We start from the raw sequence: 12,439 nt of genomic DNA, 5'->3' as shown, positions 1-12,439 counted from the left end.
TTCGCGCGCATCGAATCAGGAGGCGGCGGCAAGCCATCAGAAATTGAGGAGGAGGAGAAGGATGGGGTGGGAAGTTATGGACGCACGGAGAAGGGGGGGTTAAGTGTAAAAAGGAGGGGATGAAGGGCTAAAGATGCGGATGTTTAAGGGGTTTTGCTCGAAAAGAGGAGGAGAAATGCGATCGGAGGGAGGGACTTAAAAGATGATGGCGGTATTCACAGTTGGGGGGCCGTTGTTATCCGTGTCCGGAAGCATTAAGCTTGGACCACAATCTAATGTGCCTGCGTTATTAGTTCATCACAAGATCGTAGTATGGTTTTTTATGATTTCTTTTCCTTTTCTTACTATCTAGCGTGCACCCTATGCAAAGCACGATCCTATATTTTTTAAGCACTGTATTTTGAATTTGTCTCTCTTTAAATTTTGATATATTTGATTTGATTATTGTATGTTTAAAATTAGAAATTATATCTACTCCACTATACTTAAATAAGACTCAATGTTTAATTTGCTTGATTTAGAAATCATATCTACTCCTCTATACTTAAAGGAGAATCCAAATTTTAATACGTTTGATTTGCTTTACCGTTTATGATACGGTAAATTACTATATCATAAATAGTAACTTTAAGCATGGAAGAGCATATTGGATTTACCGTAGCATAAACAGTAACTTCGAGTGCAGAGCACCAGGTTTGATTTACTTTTCATGCTGCAGTATTTACTGTAGCATTTATTATAGCATGAACAGTAATTCTTTGGTTCTCCTTTTAAGTATAGAAGAGTAGGTTTTTAAAGCCACATATAGAAATGTGTTTTGACAAGTTCCTAAACTGGTACAAGACCGAACAAGATCTAGTTTTAAATTTACTTTTAGGAGCTGTTTGACAACCCTCTAAAATTAGGCCAGATTTTTACTTGTTTTGTATTTAGCAACAGCTGAGGCAACTCTAGCTTACTTTTCTAAAGTTTGTTTTTAGGCCTCAAAACTAGGTCAGAGTTGAACCACCCCCTACACTAGTGCAACTCTAGCCTGGTTAAGAAATAATACAAGTTGGGCCTTATTTTTATTGGGTCGCTAAACTTACCCTTAACTGATAAAAAATTGGATTTAATTTTAGTCTAGTTTTCTTAGGAAAGAAGAGCAGTCCAGATTTTATTTATTTATTTTTGTTTTTTATCTTGAATAACAAAAGCAACTAGTTTACTCTAAAATTGGACATTGATCAATTCTAGTCTAGTTTTGAAGAGTTTGCCAAACATGTTGTCAGATGCAATGTGCCTAGTTAGCGAAGTAGAAGTTTGTGATTTCAATGACAAGCTTGACTCGGACTAAATAAATATTATAAATTTGTTAAACTCTTAAATATAATATTTTAAGGAAATTAGTAGTTGGAACAATGAAAGGATAGAATTAGTTGATCTTTTTGTCCAACCTTTGTAACATCACAATAATCATATCATATCATACTCCCTTTAAAAGTATGAGTTGGGGAAAATCTTTCCATGGTCAATATTACCCTTAACTTTTTAAAACTATTGTATTGTTATCCTATTTTATTCTAATTTTTTTTATATTCTTTGAATTTATAATTAAATGATTTATCCTATCCATAATGAGACTTAACATGTTACTGGGTAAATGTGATATGTTTGATATAATTCAAATCTTTAACTTATTTTAGTTTGCAGAAAAATCTAAAAAATATATGCTAGCTAACACCTAAAAGTTTTTGGACCTTGTAAAAAATACCCTCTAAGTTTTAAAATTTCAAAAAAACACCTCCTACAAATTTAAAATTTTATTTTAAAATTATAAATTTTACTTATTTCAATTCAGTGAGAAATATGAAAAATATATGCTAGCTAAAAATGAAAGTTTTTGACATTAGAGAAAGTATATTGTAAGTTTTGAAAAATACAAAAACACTCCTAAAACTCAAAATTTGTAAAAAATACATTAAAAATTTCAAACCTATAAACACACTAAAAACCTACAAATAACACAAACAACTCCCAACTTTTTATAGAATTTACGATAAACACTCTAAACTTTTTATAAATTGCAAGATAAAACCCTCAAGATTGTAAAATTTATAAAAATCCCGATAATTTCCAACCTAACAGTACATTAGAAATATATGAGTTACAAATATCCCCTACATAATTTATAATTTATAGAAAACACCCTTAAAGTTTCAAAAATTATAAACAAACACTTAAAATCCAAATTTTACAAAAATACCCTGAGAATTTCAAACTTATTAGTAAATTAAAAATATAGGAATTATAAATAGTTTATAAACAATTTATAATCTATAGAAAAGACCTATAAGTTAAAAAAAATACATAAAACCCCTAATATTCATAATTTACCAAAAACACCATGAGAATTTCTAACCTATAGACACTAAAATAAATATACAAAATTACTAGCAACCCTTAGAAAATAAAAAATTTATAAAAAAATATCATACTCCCTTTAAAAGTATAGATTTAGAAAAAACTTTCATAGTCAATATTACCCATAACTTTTTTAAAAAAACATAACTACTTAAAAATCTATTAGATTTGAAATTTACAAAAAAAAACAAACATAAAGTTTAGTACATTGCAAATTACCCCTCTAAAGTTTACAAATTTTCAATGTTTTTTTATAGTTCCTTGATTTTAATGTAATTTTTAATAGCTTTGTGTATTTGTATATTATAAAAGTTTGGGTGTTTTTATACAATTTTAAAAACTTTTGAGGGTATTTCTTCTGTAGTTTTATAAATTTTCATTGTGTTTTTAGTGTAATGTATAGATACATCAATTAATAATGATATTGAATAGTAAGTCGTTCTTAAGATGTATTAGGCTATAGTTAAGTGTGCATATCACTATTACTAGGTAGTATATAGTTTATACATGTAAAAAATTTCAAACAATCTATACAGTGGTTAATAGGTTTTTGACTTTAATATACTATTTATTATAAATTATATTTAATATGAACCCACCATATAATTTTAATTGTAGTCATTATAATTTTAATCGATTGACGATATATGTATATAGACCATAAATTACTTTACTTTCTCGCATGAACTAATATTTGAAGCTTAATAGTTTAAATTATTACTTTTAAATTATATTTATTTATTTACCTACATGGTAATATAATTTCAATTCCTATTTTTTGCTTGAGATTTATTTTATAGTTTCACGTATCAAAGTAGTAACTAAAAAAATTTATTTATGCTTAAATTAGAATGATTGTAGTTGGTCACTCACTATAAAATTTTTATGAAGATATATACCTTACTTTCTATAGCTCTTTGCACTGTCCATGTATATTTTATCAATTAGTTGTTAATTTGACATAATATATTACTTTTCCTTTGTAAAAATTTCTTCTTTGACTTTTGGATTATGTAATCACTATGTCACTATTCTAGCATAGACAGAACCTCATTCTAAATGGCTTCAAGCTAATGTTTGAGTTGAACTGAAGTATATACTATTGCTACTATATGTATATATATATTTTTAAGAAAATCATGTCTACACTTTTTAAATAGAAAAGAATATTCTAACCTCTGATATTATAAAAATAAAATAGAGTCAATCGAGTGACTAGCAAAAGAGGACTTACATCAGAAAAGTGTGAATAATAAGATAAAGATGAAAAGTAATGGCATTGCCAATAATATTACCAATAACAAACTATAATGTAAAGTTAACATATTTTGTGAAGCCCAACTACTGGCTATAAGTATTGGGGTTTCCATATATATACATTATAATTTATTAAAAAGGTATATAATCTTATATAATAAAATTGATTTAATACTAAATAGTAATATCATTATAAATAAGCAATTACAAAGATGTTAGGGACTAACATGTATGTATTTAAGATTTCAGGACGAATATCTTAATATCCTATTTATATAATAAGTACACACACTTTGTCACCTATTCTGTTCACTTTTTTCGTCGCTCATTCTCCACCAATTTTGCTGCCACGCTCGAAGAGAAATAAAATTCATGTCGGTGAGGTCTTCTCTCCCTCTATCCCTCGATCTCATATTTTTTTAATTAGTTTCTTTAATTCTCTTTTAATAATTTCTTGGATTCATTTCATGCTTCATTCTGTGAAGTGCCTTGTTAGATTCAATTTAAATATACTTTTATTTTAATTGTTATTTTTCCTATTTATGGGTTAATTAATCACCAGAATGTTTAGGTCTTTTCGCCAATTTCATATTTTGAATTAACAGTTTATTTTAGGATAATTTTTTAAAATATCACTTTTTAAAAATATTAGCAAAATCGACTATTTTACATAATAATTAACAAAATTGACATATTTTGCCACACCATCAAGACTGCCAACAAAGAGGTCAATTTTGTATAAAAATCATCTTTAAAATACACGGGACTAATAGTCCCGTGTAATTAGAGAACATTAATTACAAAAGTAATTAAAGTCAGCAAATACACAAGACTACCACTCTTGCGTATTTTGTAGTTAGAACCAGAAAATACACGAGACTACTGTATATGTCCTATATACAATATAATTACTCCAGGTAAGTGAGTTATAATATTATTTTTCATTCACATTGTTTGGGGTAAGATTTAATAGGGACCTTGCATCAAAGAGATTTTTTATATTTAAAGTACATGGAAAAATATATCATAATCTCCCTGCTCTAATTTTGTAAGAAAATAATTCTTCATACTTTCAGTTTTACTTCTATGGTACGAAGAATGAGCTATAAATTTCAATAAGAATATTAGATAACGTAAATATGAGTGAAACCACAACTAAAAGTTAATGTGAATATGAGTCAAACGACAACTAAAAGTTTAATGGACATATTACAAATAAATTCATATGAAAAAAATCCTTTGTGAATTGAATGATCGCCTATCTTTTAAAGACTTCAATATTCTAATAAACAAAGATATTGTACTAGATCAATGTGTTCATAACTCATAAATAGTAGATCACGTGGCGATAGTCAGGGTTGAAGGAAATAATGATAATATTTCATTTGAAAGAGAGATTATTGTGTTGATAATCAATCCCGTAAAAAACTTTATTTTCTCTTTTATTTTTATTCTATTTTTATCAATTTAAATAATCATGATATTCGACCACGTGCATTGTACTTGCAATCTAACTAGTATTAAAAAAAAAATCCCTCAACACTATATAAAAACTATTTTTAGGAGATTAGCTAGAGAAATATATGTATTCTCTAAAAAAATATATTACATGAAAATAGCACTATCAATTTGCCTTGACTCGGTAATCGTCCTCTCAAAATATTATATAATTAAATAACCATCACAATACTTATAAAATAACAATCACAACAAAATATATAACATTTCCTTATCAATAGTACCGGAAAAAGGTATAGAAAAATGTACGGTAGCGTTTGGATACCATGGTGTTTTTAGTGTTTCCATGGTATTTTTGTCAAAGATAAAACATCATGTGTTTGGAAATCATGGTGTTTTTGTTAGTCTACAATATCAAAAACTAAAAACACAACACTTATTTCAAAACAACAAAAAAGTGTTTCAAGTTTGATGTTTGTGTTTTGAGTTTCAAGGGTGTTAATATAATATCATACATAGTGTATTAATAATATTTTTTAATATAATATATTCATTGCAAAAAATATAATATAATATAATTTAATATAGTATTAAATTACATTATTTAATATGTTACATTATAACATTAGTTTTTAAATATATCAATATTATGTTTAATACCATTAATTATTAATACATATTAGCTATTATAATTAATATAATATAATAATTATATTTCAATATAATATATATATATGCATATATATGATATACTTAGTATATATAGTATATATATATATATATATATATATTTATACTATATATATATATATATATATAATATAATATATCTATATTAGTATATCACTATTATAATATATATAATATATTAGTAGATACATAATAAATTAAAATTATAGTAGATAATAATAGAATTAACTATATAAATAAAAATAATATTTATTTGTTACATAATATAATCTCAATATTATTAAAAAATTGAAATTATAATATATTTATTAATATCAATACAATTGTTAATATCATAATTTAATAATACTATATAATATATATAATATATTATATTTATAGTTAATACTATTATATATATTATATGTTATTAAATTAATAGGCAAATAAATAACAATCAGAACAATATATTGTAAAACAATAGACTAATAATTTATTATTAATAAATAATCCTATAATAATGATATAATATTGAATTATATAACAAAAAAGTATTATATTATATTATTTGATTAATAAAATATATTACTATTGTATGAAAAAATTATATAATATATTAAAAAATTAATATGTTATGTAATAATAATATAATAACTCCTATAAGAATAAAAGATTAAATATTAATATATGTAATATATTCATAATATATTATATAATACTTAATAATATATTACATTATAAATTAATGACAAAACAATCATATATTATAAAGTAAATAACTTATTAATGATAAATTACATATATTATAACAACTATTGATATAATAATAATATCATAAATGTAATAATTTTATATTATATTATAAAAAGAAAATGTTAATACATTATTATTTATAAAAGTTAATATAGTAATGATAATAACATATTTAACTAAAAAATAATTAAATATGTTAATATTTGAAAATAATATTTAAGTATTATGATATAATATTATTATAAATATGTAGATATAATATTATAATCTATTAGTTATATAATATTATAATATATTAATTATGTATATATTATTATAATATATTAGTTAAAATAGATTATATTATAATTAATATTTAATATATTAATAAAATGTTTAATATTAATGTTAAAGGTCAAACTATTGTTGGCCAAAAACACTTTCCATGGTGTTTTGAAAATACTTTTGAAGAAAAACACCATGGTGTTTTGAAAACACCATACTGAAATCGCCCTGGTATCCAAACATACCCGACGTAGTGTTCTCTTCTCGAGGTTCGTTAAATAATAGATTTTTTCCATATATAATCCCAGCTTGCTCCTTTTCGAATAAATCAAAATTTCTTCTCACCTCATCCATTTATGTGAGCTACTAACTTCTTTCTTCAAGTTTAATTTTTCTAATCCATGCCTCGAGCTATCTAAATTGAGCTAGGAAGACGTGGCAGAGGGGAGAGGTGGTGGTAATAATAGAGAATGGAGGATGTGTATACAATTTATTTACAGACCAAGTTAAAACACATAAAAGGGAAAGGAGAAAAGATAAAAAATAATTGGTAATCAAGGTAATGCTATGGAGTTATTAACGTTCAATTTATATACTTCAAAATTCATATTAGAAATTAAAGAAGTTTAAGGTAAAGGTGGGGAAAAAATTTAAAATATGGAGTCCATTATTTTATCCATATCTCCATTAGTTCTATAGGAGAATACAATCAACAGTTTATTTATTTATTTATTTATTAAGAGGATCAAGAGATTCTATTTCATTGCATCAATAATAATTTGTTTCCAAACATGACGAGATTCTATTTCATTGCATCAATAATAATTTGTTTTCAAACATGGCCTGGATTAGTATAAGCATAAAAAAAGAGGGTACATTTATATTTATAAGCAAAATTAACAAGCTAATGCGCGCAAAGATTTCCTAATCAACAAATATAGAGAATATATGAGAGTTCAAATGTTTCGCGAAGACACGGAAAATACAACCAACAGGTTAAGATAACAGATAACAAATATAGAGAATATATGAGAATAAATGCGTTGACAATTGCTCCAGGGCCTCCTACTTCTGAAAAGCCCAAACATTTTTAAGAAAGACCTGGGCTTTAGAATTAATCACACATAAATGTTGAAATTTATAATATGAGAGGTCGATTAGGATAATTTGAAAATTTTAAGGCCCAAAACTTGTGATGAGAGTCCAATTTTCTTTTATTGGACACAAAAGTTTTACCCACGTTATTGGACACAAAAGTTTTACCCACGTAATAGAGAGATAATGAAGACAGACGTTTGTTTCTTGAAAAACTCTTTAAGGACCCAAAATATGGGACCAATAGGGGGGACAAGTGAGGTGTCCCCCTCCTACTGGATAATGAGTTGGTCATTATTAATGATGGCCAACTCATTATCCAATAGGAGGGGACACTTCACTTGTCCCCTCTATTGGTCCCATATTTTGGGTCGCTGTAGCAAAACTCTTGTTTCTTTTGACATGAGTATTAATAGTTGAATAATTGGCACATAATATATCTTTCTTGGAATAAAAGTTTACCTAAACATTACAGTTTTATTACACTGTGATTTTAGAAATTTTCAAAATCAATAAAAATGTCCATATTGGTAAAATACTCGCCCCTAACTGTCCGAACGTAGCTAAAATTTAAAGTTTTAGCCTAGGCACTGTCAATAGTCACTTGGGCTCGATCTGATTCGAACTAATAATCACGGATCATAATAATGCTGTTGATTTTTGAACTTTGCATCTCTTGAACTACAAACGGCATCACCATTAGGGAGCAAACACTAAAGAACTTTTAATTGGGGTAGCAACCGTTTCAGCTCATTATATATACTTTTGCCTTTTTAATTGGGGACCAAAAATGTTTAAAAAAAATCAAAAAAAAAATCGTAGATCTAGCGAGAGGTTTTATGATTCTAGCATGTTAGGACACTGGCCAAATTAATCAAACTAGAAAAAACAAGGTTTTTCGTACTGAAATAATAAGATACATGGACTATGGGGGCAAATCAGATTAGATCCATGAAAATTTCTTTCATGACCCAACAACCCAATGGGCTCATTTCCAATTTTAACAAGTTTTTTTCCTTCATAAGACTAACGATGAGTCTATGAGACAATATGTGACTTTGTTTGGTTTGTTAGTCATTGATTCTGAATAGAGTGATTATCAAGGGAAAAGACACATGGTGGCTTATTCTATACTTGGTACGAGACCTACCTCCACGGTAAAAGTATGATCCTTGATAAGATCGAGTTTCTCTTAGAGTGCGTTTGGCAAGAGTGGCGGAGCTAGAAATTTTATCTCAGGACTCCCTCGGTCCAAAACAAAACTAGTTTAGATTAAAGCAGGACTATGACTAGTCTTGACCCAATTTAGCGCTCTTTTTATGAGCCAGTTTTTAGAAAACCCGCTTTAAATTCGTGACTGTTGTACTGTGAACCTGAGTTGCTCTGATACCATCTTAAAATCGCTCTAACCATTATACCAAAACTCCAAAGTTGTTGTAAGGATTACTATTTCATATTCTAACGGTTACTAGGAGTCCACAATTTTTGAGGTGTATCCATAGTTACTAATTGCCCTCAACTTCACAAAAATTCTCATAAGCATCTACTCACTACGAGAAATACAATACAAGTTTAATATTTAAGAATACTCAAACCATCTTTCTTATTTCTTGTCATTAACATGTTTTATCAACTCTCCTATATATTGATTCTTCTTGTTAATTACTAAGAAGATCACCGCTCAAGACCCTATTACATTCAAGTGGATGTACGTGTGCAAATCATGTCCAAATGCCAAAGCTTTTTTGAAGATATGAAGAACTTCCCTTGTAAAGCTCTTGGAATGTCGCTACATCTTTCCAACCCTCCTCCATACGTCATATACTATTAGAATGTAACTAAGTCGTGCGGTGAAAAACTTATGGGCAAGAATCAATTTTTCAAAGATAGAAGTTGGTACAAAAAGCTATGGATGCCTACCTCTAATTAACGTCCGAAAGAGCTACCTCGAAGCTGTCTTTCCCTTTTCTAACCGGTGTCGGATACTTTCTCCTAAAGAGCAAGCAAATGCTCACAATCGTGGGACAAGGAAATGGCAGGGAACCCTACTCAATCTTGTGTTTGTTTGTCCCTCAGTTTCGGTACATTCCTCATCTAGAGAAAGAAAAAGCTTAGCATTGAAGGGTGGCCTTAAATGTTTCTCAAATCATATTATTATAAGTAGGGATTATCTACTTTGCAATAAATTTCTTGCCGGAACGCCCCATGATGGGGCCAATCTTAACCACACATGGACCCTAACAATTATACCCCCTACTCCCATGATCGGTTGATTTAGAGTGTCCCGCACTATGCCGAGCGTTCTGATAGGATTCTTACACTACTCTACTTTAGCATGAGAAATATAAACATGTTCTTAGTTAAAGCATGGACTTTAAGTACTAATTCTTAAGAATATTAAAGTATTTATTATTATATAGAACTCGTATTTGTTAATAATGAACATGATATAAAATTATTGTGAGCTACGGGCATGAAGACAACTGGTATCTTTTCACAGGTTACATATACCCACTAAAAGAGAGCACTCCATACTTTAGAAAAGCATGCGTGTTCCAAGTTAGCTCCCATTCAATCAATATCTCCCTTAAGCATTAACTACTCTCAATCATATCGTCATATCATCAACTGCCTTTGTTAACTCTCAATCACATCATCATATCATCAACTGCCTTTGTTATCTCTCCACCCCTATGTTAGGCTTTCGATATCCCAAAAAAAAATAAAAAAAACACACAACTTGTGGCTCCCATAGATTGCTACATTGTGGGGGAAAGAAGAGAGAGTGTCGTTCGTGGCACATATCTTTGGATCTCTTAATCACCGGTTGTAAATGGACGAGACTCCATCACATGCCTATACTTATAATAGTGGTAGCGATTCCTACATTTCCTCAAATTTCTTTCTTGTTGGGAATTCTTTCTAAATGTTAAAGGCAATATCTTGAGTCGAAAGAGGAGACATCATGGGTGAAATTTGTTGTGCGCCTTTGCGGAAGCGTGCTCGCACACCAAACGAGTTCGCGAGTCACGGGAGAAGATAACCAAACCAAACATGAGTACAATCCAATCCAAAATACGATAAATCAAACCAAACACAGAGATATACGTGGTTCGGCAATTTGCCTACATCCACGGGGGGAGAATGAGGAGATTCTACTAAATCAAGGAGAGTACAAATGGTTACAATCTCACAAAATCACTAAAATAAATCCTAAACCAAATCTCTCTCATTGCTCACAATATCTCCCTCTCACAATACTCAGTACAATCTCAAATCTCTGTTAAGACTCTCATCTCTTAACCCTAGAAACGAGTGTTTCTAATATATATCAAAACCCAATCAGAAACGGAGCAGGAAACAAAACAGCCCAATATCCGCTACACGGTCGACCGTCGAACCCCAAATCGCGGTCGACCGCCAAAAATCCAGAGACTTTTGTGTCTCCTGGGTTTTGACGCGATCGACCGCCGAGCCCATCGTGGTCGACCATCAAAAGTCCAGAGGCATACTCCTATTTCGTGCATGTTTGCGGTCGACCGATGTGCCATGCGCGATTGATCGTGAAACCTGCAGATTGTTTTCCTACATTTTCTTCTAAACTTCGTACCCATTTTTACAATTCTCCACATCGGCGAACGTTTTCCCAAAACTAAGCCGACACCAATACCAACCAAAATGTCCCACTTGTTGCGTCTAGTACGAAGTGGAATAAACCACGATAACAAACTCAATCCACAACAAGTCGGGAACTCAAATGAGAATGCGAATAATCTCCAAATGTCAGTGTCACACATCAAACCGGCTGCATCAAATTGACTGCCTACGTATCCTTTCTCCCAATGAATTAAGACGCTCGTAGTTCATCCAAATAGCCGTCAATGGCATCAACAAACACAAATGTGCAATAATTTTCGACAATGATCAAACTTGTTGCTCGGAACCACCTTAGTGAACATATCCACCATATTATCCTTCGTGTGGACCTTCACAATCTCCACATCGCTATGTTTAAGAACATCCCGAACGAAGTGATAACGAACGTCAAAGTGCTTCGTCCGCGCATGAGAAACCTGGTTCTTCACCAAATAGATATAGCACTCATGCTATCATAATAAATAGTGACAAACCTCTATGATATACCAAGTTCCTCCAAAAATCCCCGAAGCCAAATAGCCTCCTACACAGCCTCTGTAATCATCATATATTTTGCCTCCGTCGTAGACAACGCCACCGTTAACTGTAAGGTGTATCTCCAGCACACCGATGCACAGGTTAAAGTGAACACATACCCCATTGTAGACCGACGCTTATCCAAATTCCCGACATAATCCGAATCAACATAGCCAATGCATAACTGCCCACCTGTAGTGTCCCGCTCAAAAACAAAACCAACATTAAGCATACCTCAATTATACCTCAAAATCCATCTCACGACGTCCCAATGACCCACTCCTGGATCGTACATGTATCTAGAAACCATGCTCACTGCCTGTGACAAATCTGGTCTCGTACATACCATCGCATACATCAAGCTCCC

This window comes from Asparagus officinalis, chromosome 7 (genome assembly GCF_001876935.1).
Source record: "Asparagus officinalis chromosome 7, Aspof.V1, whole genome shotgun sequence".
NCBI classification, from domain to species: Eukaryota; Viridiplantae; Streptophyta; class Magnoliopsida; order Asparagales; family Asparagaceae; genus Asparagus; species Asparagus officinalis.
The sequence above is the reverse complement of the archived record's forward strand: the minus strand, read 5'-3'. Positions refer to the sequence as shown.